This window comes from Silene latifolia, chromosome 5 (genome assembly GCF_048544455.1).
Source record: "Silene latifolia isolate original U9 population chromosome 5, ASM4854445v1, whole genome shotgun sequence".
In the NCBI taxonomy this organism is placed as follows: domain Eukaryota; kingdom Viridiplantae; phylum Streptophyta; class Magnoliopsida; order Caryophyllales; family Caryophyllaceae; genus Silene; species Silene latifolia.
This window is the reverse complement of record NC_133530.1, coordinates 32,476,457-32,488,203: the sequence shown is the minus strand read 5'-3', so window position 1 is coordinate 32,488,203 and position 11,747 is coordinate 32,476,457. Positions and strand designations below refer to the sequence as shown.

Below are 11,747 nucleotides of genomic sequence, written 5' to 3'. Positions count from 1 at the left end.
GTGAGGAGGATGAAGTTGTGAGGGTTTAGTTGAAGTTTTGTGTAGAGAAAAGAGAAGGAAAAGGCCCATGAGTCATGATAAGCCCAATAACTCAAAATGAGTCGGTTTCACTAGAATTTTCGTCTCAAGCCTACTATAACTCAAGACGGAGAATAATAATATTAGAATCTACACTATTATTATCGTTATACGACTATGACGATATTTTATGAAAATAAGCTTTAAATAATAATTATTTAATAAAAATTTCTTAAAATTTTATTTAAAATATAAGGAAAGCACCGGGTGTTACAATCATCCCACCTTTTAAAAAGTTTCGCCTCGAAACTTGAAACGAAAAGGTATTACCTTAAGAAAACAAACTAGGGTACTTGACACGCATGGAAGCCTCCGGTTCCCAAGTCTCTTCTTCTACATCACCACACTTCCACAAAACCTTTACCAAGGGCACCACTTTGCTCCTTAGCTTCTTCTCCTTCTTATCCAAGATACGAATCGGTCTCTCCTCGAAAGAAAGACTAGGCTCAAGCTCGGAAATTTCATTTTGCAACACATGACTAGGGTCGCTAATGTATTTCCTAAGTTGGGACACGTGGAAAACATCATGAACTTTACCCAAACTCGGGGGCAAATCCAATCTATAAGCCACGACACCAATCCTTTTTATCACTTCATAAGGTCCAATGTACTTCGGACTCAACTTTCCTTTAACTCCGAACCTCTTTACTCCTTTCATCGGGGACACTTTCAAGAACACCTTATCTCCAACTTCAAACTCCAAGGGTCGACGGCGAACATCGGCATAAGATTTCTGTCGATCTTGGGCGGCTTTCATTCTTTCACGGATGAGCTTCACTTGATCAATTGTCTCGGCTAACTTGTCGGGTCCTAGATCACGAACGTCACTTGCTTGATCCCAACAAATCGGACTACGGCATTTCCTTCCATAAAGGGCTTCATAAGGGGCCATCTTGATAGAAGCATGATAACTGTTGTTGTAAGAAAATTCCACCAAAGGTAAGCTCTTCTCCCAACTAGAATGGAAGTCAAGGGCACAAGCACGCAACAAGTCTTCTAGAGTTTGAATTGTCCTCTCGGATTGTCCATCGATAGCGGCATGAAAAGCGGTACTCATCAACAACTTACTACCCATAGCATCTTGCAAAGCCTTCCAAAATCTCGAACAAAAACGCGGGTCACGATCCGACACGATCTCCTTAGGAACACCATGGTAACGAACGATCTCCTCAACATAAGCACTAGCAAGACGGTCTAAACTCCAAGTCTCTTTGATAGGGATGAACCTAGCACACTTGGTCAACCTATCCACAACCACCCATACGACATCCTTTCCGCCAACGGTCTTAGGCAAAGCCATCACAAAATCCATGGAAATGGACTCCCACTTCCATAAAGGAACATCCAATGGTTGTAGCAAACCACCGGGTCTCTTATGCTCAATCTTCACTTGTTGACAAGTAAGACACCTTCCAACATATGACACAATGTCATTCTTCATGTTAGGCCACCAAAATTGAAGCTTCAAATCTTTATACATCTTGTCTCCTCCGGGGTGAATCGAATAAGGGGATAGATGGGCTTCATCTAGAACTCTCTTCCTCAAATCAACGGTATCGGGCACGTACATGCGTCCTCGGTAACGAAGGTAACCTCTAGCATCAATCTCACAATCCTTAGCCTTCCCTTCAAGAAGCTTGGCTTGAAAACTTTTAAAGGTAGCATCGTCCACAAGGCTATCTAGAATCTCACGGTGAAGAACGGGCTCGGCAACCATAGCACCAAGATAATCAAAACCACTCTCCACAAGTTGCAAACTTAGCTTACGAAACTCGGCACAAAGGTCGTCGGGGAGCACACGAATGGCACTCAAGGAATGAGTAGACTTCCTACTAAGGGCGTCGGCAACCACATTTGCCTTTCCTTCATGATACAACATCTCTACGTCATAATCATTCACCAATTCCAACCATCGTCGTTGTCTCATATTCAAATCCTTTTGGGTGAAGATATACTTCAAACTCTTATGATCGGTGTAGATACGACAATGAACTCCGATGAGATAGTGTCTCCACATCTTCAAGGCATGAACAATGGTGGCTAACTCCAAATCATGAGTGGGATAGTTCACCTCATGAACTCTCAATTGTCGCGAACCATAAGCAACAACTCTTCTATTTTGCATGAGAACACAACCTAAACCCATCTTAGAAGCATCACAAAACACATCAAAGTCAACTCCATCCTCGGGCAAGGTCAACACGGGAGCGGTAGTCAACCTCTTCTTCAACTCTTGGAATGCACTTTCACAAGCTTCGGTCCACAAAAACTTGGTCTCCTTCTTCAAAAGTTGAGTCATTGGCCTAGCAAGCTTGGAAAAATCTTTCACAAAGCGACGGTAGTAACCCGCCAAACCCAAGAAACTACGGATCTCACCAACATCGATTGGACTCTTCCACTCAATTACGGCTTCAATCTTCAAAGGATCCACCATGACACCATCCTTAGATATAACATGGCCTAGAAAAGACACCTTAGACAACCAAAATTCACACTTGGAGAATTTGGCAAACCACTTTTGCCGACGGAGGATTTCCAAAATGATACGAAGGTGATCGGCATGCTCTTCTTCGGACTTGGAGTAGATGAGGATATCGTCAATGAAGACCACAACACACTTGTATAAGAACTCACTAAAGGTCTGGTTCATTTGGTCCATGAAGATGGAGGGGGCATTTGTTAAACCAAAGGGCATCACCTTAAACTCGAAATGTCCATATCTCGTGCTAAAGGCGGTCTTGGGGATGTCGGACTCACAAACGGGAATTTGATGATAACCGGATCTCAAATCAATCTTGGAGAAAGTAGAAGCACCTTTGAGTTGATCAAACAAATCTTCAATCCTTGGTAGAGGATACTTGTTCTTGATGGTAACACGGTTAAGCTCGCGGTAGTCAATGCAAAGTCTCATGGATCCATCTTTCTTCTTCACAAAGAGAACGGGAGCACCCCAAGGTGAGGCACTAGGTCTAATGAATCCTTTCTCAATCATCTCATCAAGTTGCTTCCTCAACTCCCTCAACTCGGTTGGCGCCATACGGTATGGGGCTTTAGCAATCGGACCGGTTCCGGGTACAAGGTCGATAGAGAACTCAACATCACGCTCGGGAGGAATTCCGGGCAATTCTTCGGGAAAGACATCGGCGAATTCACAAACCACGGGCACTTCTTCGATCTTAGGTAAGGAAGGGGAGGTAGAAGTCACCACGCATAGAAAGATTTGGTAACCTTTCCTCTTCATGCTCATCAATTTCAAAGCGGAGATCAATTTCACACCTTCTTGGGAGCGGACTCCTCTATAGGACACACGAGTGCCTAGAGGACTCTTGAGGCAAATCTTTTGGTCTCGACACTCGAATCTTGCATCATACTTTGACAACCAATCCATACCCAAAATCACATCGAATTCCTCAAGGGGAAAATGAAGTAGGTTAGCGGGAAACAAGGTTTCCGATATAGAAATAGGAATGTCGGAGAAAGTGAGGGAGCAAGAGAACATTTCTCCGGAAGGTAAGGATATAGAAGTTTCTTCACTAGGAATGGGCTCAAGGGCTAGTTTTTCCGAGAACTTGGAAGATATAAAAGATAAAGATGCGCCGGTATCAAATAAAATGAGGCAAGATTGATCAAAAATTGAGAACATACCCGTAATGATATCGGGATGAGCGGCGGCTTCGGCTCGACTCATGACAAAGATAGTTCCTCTTGGCCTAGCATTTGAAGTAGGAGCATTCTTCTTCTCGGGGCAATCGGCAACACGATGTCCGGGCTTCTAACAATGAAAGCAAGTCAAGGGCTTGCCATAGCATCCAATTCCGGGGTGTGCAGCTTGCCTACAATGGTAGCACTTACGGTCCTTCTCAAGTTCATTAGTTGATGTGGGAGCTTGTCCTCTAGGTTCTTGGACTCTTCGTCCTTGTCCTCCATGGTCTTGTATCCTTGGCATAAACTTCCTCTGGTTGGCATAGTTTGGAGTAGAAGGCACAAATGGTCTCTTGCCATGAAAGTTAGAACGGTAAGAATGAGAAGAGGAGTGGGGCTTGGCTTCTTCTTCAATGGCCTTCAAAGAGCTTTCGGCCCAAATGACATCATCATAGACTTCCACAAAGGTAGTTGAGTTTCTTCTCACCATGCTTTCAACTTTAGGGTTCAACTTGTTCTTGTACAAGTAGACACGATCCTCTTCATCTTTCACGAACTTGGAGGCATAATGAGCAAGTTAATTAAACTTGTCGGTGTAGGCTTGAATTGATAGCTTCCCTTGCTTGAAGTCCATGAACTCCTTCAATCTTTGTTGTTTGAGCTCCTTAGGGTAGAAGCGAGTCTCCACAAGTGACTTAAAGCGGTTCCAATCAAAGTTGGGGTCTTGAGTAGCGGTAGGACCGGTCAAAGTCCACCACCTATCGGCTTCCTTCACAAGAAAGTGAGAGGCTAATCTCACCTTGTCCTCCTCTCGGGCATCAAAGAGAGAGAAGTTCTTCTCCATATCACGAAACCACTCCGAGAGAGCAACGGGATCCACTTCACCACCATAGGTCCTAGCCTTGTTCCTTGCTAGTTGACTTGCAATCCAAGCATAGCTTCCTTGACGGTTAGCTTCATGAGGAGGGGGAGCGGGTTGAGCATTTTGTTGGTTAGCAAGCACTTGAGTGAGGGCTTGCATGATAGCATTTTCCACATTGGTCGCTCGTACCATCTTTTTGCACAAGAGCAAACAAGTTAGAACCTATCACAAAACATACACAAAAAGGCTACTAACTTAGGTCCTTAATTCTACCCATCTCTCATTCATTATTCAAGGTCAAGTAAGAATTTTAAGTTGGGGTACACGTGTGTGCGTCGGGAGCAATATATGCTCGATACCAAGTATGACACCCTCGTTGAGGCAACTAAATATAACTAGTAAATCGTGGCGGAAACACGAGATTTTTAAAACTTTTAAGGCTTCTAGTGAAGTCCAACGCGAGGTATCACCAACACGATAGATAAGTTTAGATAGTTAAAGTTAAGTTTACAACACAAGTCTATTTATTGGGGAAAAGATATCCCACGAATGAACATGTGTCTAAAAGTAGGTGAGTCTATTAAAGTGATAGCTAAATAAGGTCCAAGGTAAGAACTCGCTAGCTCACACGGTCTTCCCCACTTAAGCTTCATCACCAACCTGTCATTCATAATAAATATGAAAGCCACAGTCAGTGGGGAGTAACTCAGGGTTCTCCCCGCCACAATATGTCAAGATACAAGTAATTAGGAATTTAATTAAACAAACAAGCATAAGAATAAATACTTACGGTAACAAGAGAATCATGATTAGTATACGAAATGCAATAAGAGTAGTTACGCATAAATGAGAGAAGAATAATTAGGTCAAACGGTCAAATATTGACTCGACTCAAATGTAAGACAAATTACAAAGTATGGACTCAAACAAGACAACCCTCTAGACTCCAACCTCTTGGTAGGACGAGGATCATAATACGGTCCTAGTCTAAACCTGGCCAGACTCTCGGGATGGACGACACCCGATTCGACAAACGATACCAAATCGTATCCAAGACTCCAAATATGGTACACCTAACCGTGCCCGAAAGTCGAGTAACCTCAAATCGGAACCTTGTCACCTAACCGTGACCCCCGGTCCGAAGAGGCGGAAGGAAAAATAGCCCAACTCGGAAACAATGGCACCTAACCGTGACCCAATGTCCGAGGGAAAATAAATAAGGAATGTCAAGTCGTCACACAATGTAATTTGTCACACTTGGATCACAAATACGAGTAGTAATGATTGCACAAACATAACGTAAACAATTCATGTGAAGCATGCATAAGTACGAGAGTATAACAAATATCAAGTACTCCCATGATAAAAGAGTCTCAACACACCATACACAAGCATTAGGACCAAGGTTAAGATGCATACCCAACAAGAAACTCAAAACCCAATCTATAACAACAAGTTTAGTACTCGACTACAATAAGGGTCAACTTCAAACGGTCATAACTTGAGTTATGTACATGATAATGAGGTAAAACCAGTTGGAGGTGATAGCTTATCCACTTACGGTTCTAACGGTAGGTCATAAGCCTTAAACAAACAAGTAACGAAGAAGTTATGGCCATTTTACGAAAACTGGTCCAGGCTGAGTGCGCAGCCTGCGCCGAGATGCTGATTTGCGCGACACAACCAATTCACCTTCATCCCCAAATCATTTTTTTATCATGCCATTACCATCCCAATTGCACCATATATTACCCAAGTAACTTTATACAAGTATTAAGGGTGAAATCAAAGCATAAAAGAGGGATTAAAACACAAGGTTCGATTCAAATTCAAACAATTCCAAACTAACAACTTCATGACATAATTAAGCACAATTATTAAGCATGAATGAGACGGAGTCTTTACTAATTCATCCATGTATACAAAAGACTAGAAACTTCTTCAAACCACCAAGAGAGATTCCACACAAAACTCAATCAACAACAAACAAGTAAAAACATGTAAAGAATCTAACTTTAACACACATGTGAACAAACTATAACATATATAAACACCCAAATTGACATAATGTCGAGTAACCCATCACCGTTACCTTTTTGCACTTCAATCTTCTAAAGACTCGTCAATGATGTAGCTATCCTCCTCCGGGTTGTCCAAGTTCTCCCCTAAACACAAAAATAAAGGTATTAAGTCAAGAATCCACATCCTTGGAAGATGAGAATTTCGAAATAGAGGAAAAGATGGCAACTTTCTTACTTAGAAAGAAGGGAAATGAGAAAAGGAAGAGAATGGCGCGAAAAGGAACAAGATTGGTGAAGAATTGAGTGAGATATGGTGATTTTAGGGTTGAGTGGAGATGGTTCAACAATGGTGGTGTGGTTGTTGGGAGATTTCAGAAATTAGGAGTGAGGAGGATGAAGTTGTGAGGGTTTAGTTGAAGTTTTGTGTAGAGAAAAGAGAAGGAAAAGGCCCATGAGTCATGATAAGCCCAATAACTCAAAATGAGTCGGTTTCACTAGAATTTTCGTCTCAAGCCTACTATAACTCAAGACGGAGAATAATAATATTAGAATCTACACTATTATTATCGTTATACGACTATGACGATATTTTATAAAAATAAGCTTTAAATAATAATTATTTAATAAAAATTACTTAAAAGTTTATTTAAAATATAAGGAAAGGGCGGGGTGTTACAATCATCCCACCTTTTAAAAAGTTTCGCCCTCGAAACTTGAAACGAAAAGGTATTACCTTAAGAAAACAAACTAGGGTACTTGACACGCATGGAAGCCTCCGGTTCCCAAGTCTCTTCTTCTACATCACCACACTTCCACAAAACCTTTACCAAGGGCACCACTTTGCTCCTTAGCTTCTTCTCCTTCTTATCCAAGATACGAATCGGTCTCTCCTCGAAAGAAAGACTAGGCTCAAGCTCGGAAATTTCATTTTGCAACACATGACTAGGGTCGCTAATGTATTTCCTAAGTTGGGACACGTGGAAAACATCATGAACTTTACCCAAACTCGGGGGCAAATCCAATCTATAAGCCACGACACCAATCCTTTTTATCACTTCATAAGGTCCAATGTACTTCGGACTCAACTTTCCTTTAACTCCGAACCTCTTTACTCCTTTCATCGGGGACACTTTCAAGAACACCTTATCTCCAACTTCAAACTCCAAGGGTCGACGGCGAACATCGGCATAAGATTTATGTCGATCTTGGGCGGCTTTCATTCTTTCACGGATGAGCTTCACTTGATCAATTGTCTCGGCTAACTTGTCGGGTCCTAGATCACGAACGTCACTTGCTTGATCCCAACAAATCGGACTACGGCATTTCCTTCCATAAAGGGCTTCATAAGGGGCCATCTTGATAGAAGCATGATAACTGTTGTTGTAAGAAAATTCCACCAAAGGTAAGCTCTTCTCCCAACTAGAATGGAAGTCAAGGGCACAAGCACGCAACAAGTCTTCTAGAGTTTGAATTGTCCTCTCGGATTGTCCATCGATAGCGGCATGAAAAGCGGTACTCATCAACAACTTACTACCCATAGCATCTTGCAAAGCCTTCCAAAATCTCGAACAAAAACGCGGGTCACGATCCGACACGATCTCCTTAGGAACACCATGGTAACGAACGATCTCCTCAACATAAGCACTAGCAAGATGGTCTAAACTCCAAGTCTCTTTGATAGGGATGAACCTAGCACACTTGGTCAACCTATCCACAACCACCCATACGACATCCTTTCCGCCAACGGTCTTAGGCAAAGCCATCACAAAATCCATGGAAATGGACTCCCACTTCCATAAAGGAACATCCAATGGTTGTAGCAAACCACCGGGTCTCTTATGCTCAATCTTCACTTGTTGACAAGTAAGACACCTTCCAACATATGACACAATGTCATTCTTCATGTTAGGCCACCAAAATTGAAGCTTCAAATCTTTATACATCTTGTCTCCTCCGGGGTGAATCGAATAAGGGGATAGATGGGCTTCATCTAGAACTCTCTTCCTCAAATCAACGGTATCGGGCACGTACATGCGTCCTCGGTAACGAAGGTAACCTCTAGCATCAATCTCACAATCCTTAGCCTTCCCTTCAAGAAGCTTGGCTTGAAAACTTTTAAAGGTAGCATCGTCCACAAGGCTATCTAGAATCTCACGGTGAAGAACGGGCTCGGCAACCATAGCACCAAGATAATCAAAACCACTCTCCACAAGTTGCAAACTTAGCTTACGAAACTCGGCACAAAGGTCGTCGGGAGCACACGAATGTCACTCAAGGAATGAGTAGACTTCCTACTAAGGGCGTCGGCAACCACATTTGCCTTTCCTTCATGATACAACATCTCTACGTCATAATCATTCACCAATTCCAACCATCGTCGTTGTCTCATATTCAAATCCTTTTGGGTGAAGATATACTTCAAACTCTTATGATCGGTGTAGATACGACAATGAACTCCGATGAGATAGTGTCTCCACATCTTCAAGGCATGAACAATGGTGGCTAACTCCAAATCATGAGTGGGATAGTTCACCTCATGAACTCTCAATTGTCGCGAACCATAAGCAACAACTCTTCTATTTTGCATGAGAACACAACCTAAACCCATCTTAGAAGCATCACAAAACACATCAAAGTCAACTCCATCCTCGGGCAAGGTCAACACGGGAGCGGTAGTCAACCTCTTCTTCAACTCTTGGAATGCACTTTCACAAGCTTCGGTCCACAAAAACTTGGTCTCCTTCTTCAAAAGTTGAGTCATTGGCCTAGCAAGCTTGGAAAAATCTTTCACAAAGCGACGGTAGTAACCCGCCAAACCCAAGAAACTACGGATCTCACCAACATCGATTGGACTCTTCCACTCAATTACGGCTTCAATCTTCAAAGGATCCACCATGACACCATCCTTAGATATAACATGGCCTAGAAAAGACACCTTAGACAACCAAAATTCACACTTGGAGAATTTGGCAAACCACTTTTGCCGACGGAGGATTTCCAAAATGATACGAAGGTGATCGGCATGCTCTTCTTCGGACTTGGAGTAGATGAGGATATCGTCAATGAAGACCACAACACACTTGTATAAGAACTCACTAAAGGTCTGGTTCATTTGGTCCATGAAGATGGAGGGGGCATTTGTTAAACCAAAGGGCATCACCTTAAACTCGAAATGTCCATATCTCGTGCTAAAGGCGGTCTTGGGGATGTCGGACTCACAAACGGGAATTTGATGATAACCGGATCTCAAATCAATCTTGGAGAAAGTAGAAGCACCTCTGAGTTGATCAAACAAATCTTCAATCCTTGTTAGAGGATACTTGTTCTTGATGGTAACACGGTTAAGCTCGCGGTAGTCAATGCAAAGTCTCATGGATCCATCTTTCTTCTTCACAAAGAGAACGGGAGCACCCCAAGGTGAGGCACTAGGTCTAATGAATCCTTTCTCAATCATCTCATCAAGTTGCTTCCTCAACTCCCTCAACTCGGTTGGCGCCATACGGTATGGGGCTTTAGCAATCGGACCGGTTCCGGGTACAAGGTCGATAGAGAACTCAACATCACGCTCGGGAGGAATTCCGGGCAATTCTTTGGGAAAGACATCGGCGAATTCACAAACCACGGGCACTTCTTCGATCTTAGGTAAGGAAGGGGAGGTAGAAGTCACCACGCATAGAAAGATTTGGTAACCTTTCCTCTTCATGCTCATCAATTTCAAAGCGGAGATCAATTTCACACCTTCTTGGGAGCGGACTCCTCTATAGGACACACGAGTGCCTAGAGGACTCTTGAGGCAAATCTTTTGGTCTCGACACTCGAATCTTGCATCATACTTTGACAACCAATCCATACCCAAAATCACATCGAATTCCTCAAGGGGAAAATGAAGTAGGTTAGCGGGAAACAAGGTTTCCGATATAGAAATAGGAATGTCGGAGAAAGTGAGGGAGCAAGAGAACATTTCTCCGGAAGGTAAGGATATAGAAGTTTCTTCACTAGGAATGGGCTCAAGGGCTAGTTTTTCCGAGAACTTGGAAGATATAAAAGATAAAGATGCGCCGGTATCAAATAAAATGAGGCAAGGTTGATCAAAAATTGAGAACATACCCGTAATGATATCGGGATGAGCGGCGGCTTCGGCTCGACTCATGACAAAGATAGTTCCTCTTGGCCTAGCATTTGAAGTAGGAGCATTCTTCTTCTCGGGGCAATCGGCAACACGATGTCCGGGCCGACAATGAAAGCAAGTCAAGGGCTTGCCATAGCATCCAATTAGGGTGTGCGACTTGCCTACAATGGTAGCACTTACGGTCCTTCTCAAGTTCATTAGTTGATGTGGGAGCTTGTCCTCTAGGTTCTTGGACTCTTCGTCCTTGTCCTCCATGGTCTTGTATCCTTGGCATAAACTTCCTCTGGTTGGCATAGTTTGGAGTAGAAGGCACAAATGGTCTCTTGCCATGAAAGTTAGAACGGTAAGAATGAGAAGAGGAGTGGGGCTTGGCTTCTTCTTCAATGGCCTTCAAAGAGCTTTCGGCCCAAATGACATCATCATAGACTTCCACAAAGGTAGTTGAGTTTCTTCTCACCATGCTTTCAACTTTAGGGTTCAACTTGTTCTTGTACAAGTAGACACGATCCTCTTCATCTTTCACGAACTTGGAGGCATAATGAGCAAGTTAATTAAACTTGTCGGTGTAGGCTTGAATTGATAGCTTCCCTTGCTTGAAGTCCATGAACTCCTTCAATCTTTGTTGTTTGAGCTCCTTAGGGTAGAAGCGAGTCTCCACAAGTGACTTAAAGCGGTTCCAATCAAAGTTGGGGTCTTGAGTAGCGGTAGGACCGGTCAAAGTCCACCACCTATCGGCTTCCTTCACAAGAAAGTGAGAGGCTAATCTCACCTTGTCCTCCTCTCGGGCATCAAAGAGAGAGAAGTTCTTCTCCATATCACGAAACCACTCCGAGAGAGCAACGGGATCCACTTCACCACCATAGGTCCTAGCCTTGTTCCTTGCTAGTTGACTTGCAATCCAAGCATAGCTTCCTTGACGGTTAGCTTCATGAGGAGGGGGAGCGGGTTGAGCATTTTGTTGGTTAGCAAGCACTTGAGTGAGGGCTTGCATGATAGCATTTTCCACATTGGTCGC

General features: G+C 43.1%; 1 long non-coding RNA gene across 2 annotated transcripts; it reads right to left on the bottom strand.

Annotated features, from left to right (window-relative positions):
• Positions 1-4,695: 4,695 nt before the first annotated feature.
• LOC141657203 (uncharacterized) lies at positions 4,696-6,987 on the bottom strand. 2 transcript variants are annotated; one of them, XR_012548675.1, is made up of 3 exons: positions 6,839-6,987; positions 6,675-6,747; positions 4,696-4,774 (listed from the first exon to the last, which is right to left on the bottom strand). It is a non-coding gene; the product is annotated as an uncharacterized LOC141657203 (long non-coding RNA). The 2 variants fall into 2 exon arrangements; XR_012548676.1 differs by lacking the exon at positions 4,696-4,774 and adding an exon at positions 5,102-5,242.
• Between the last annotated feature and the right edge of the window lie 4,760 nt (positions 6,988-11,747).